Genomic DNA, 696 nt, shown 5'->3' on the forward strand with positions numbered 1-696 from the left:
AGTCAATCCTGGAGGCCACGCCCCCTGGGAAAGTGCGGGGCATGCAAATTGAAATGAAAGCCCGGGAACGCCGGAACAAGCACGAGGGTAAGATTTCCCTTTTACACGTGGAGAATAAGAACTCAGCCCGACTGTGTAATGGCATCAATAGTGGTGTGGACGAGACAAAGGGAATGAGGCAAGGAGCAAGGCTGGGGCTCTCACCGCGACTTGAATGTGGATGAGAGTGGGATGGTAACAGAGGTGTGCGAAACCAACAGTATCGTTTTTCGGCGTTTTAGCTAAGATCAAGTGTAGTATTTGTTCTTATCATTATCAGTTTGATGTCTGATACGTTCTGTATCAGAGGAAAATAAGTTAGATGGGTTTTTGGAGCAGGGAGATGGCATAGGAGCTTGTCCTGTCCACTGCACGTATCGACAAGAATGGTGCACTTCCTTGAGGGATACAATGTCTTTACAAATTTAAAAGGGAAGAGCACTGCAGAGTAGTTTGCACACCTGGTATGTGCGGTTTGCAGACACACGGTGGGCTTTTCAGCACTTCCATTTTCGCTGTGACTACAGCGCTTTGGGAAGACTAGGACCCAAAATGAGACTACCCGTTTCTGTATCTCCATGCAGAGAGACCGTGTTCAATGTTTCTTGGAGGTCCTTAGATCTCAGCTTGGCAGTCAGGTGGTGGTGACCTTTTAGA

The 696-nt window shown here is 47.8% G+C and overlaps 1 non-coding gene across 1 annotated transcript; it reads left to right on the forward strand.

The window, feature by feature from the left end:
• Positions 1–261: 261 nt before the first annotated feature.
• On the forward strand, positions 262–456 carry LOC123572129 (U2 spliceosomal RNA). Its single transcript, XR_006696460.2, has one exon. It is a non-coding gene; the product is annotated as a U2 spliceosomal RNA (small nuclear RNA).
• The last annotated feature ends 240 nt before the right edge of the window (positions 457–696 follow it).

This window comes from Macaca fascicularis, chromosome 2 (assembly GCF_037993035.2).
Source record: "Macaca fascicularis isolate 582-1 chromosome 2, T2T-MFA8v1.1".
NCBI lineage: Eukaryota > Metazoa > Chordata > Mammalia > Primates > Cercopithecidae > Macaca > Macaca fascicularis.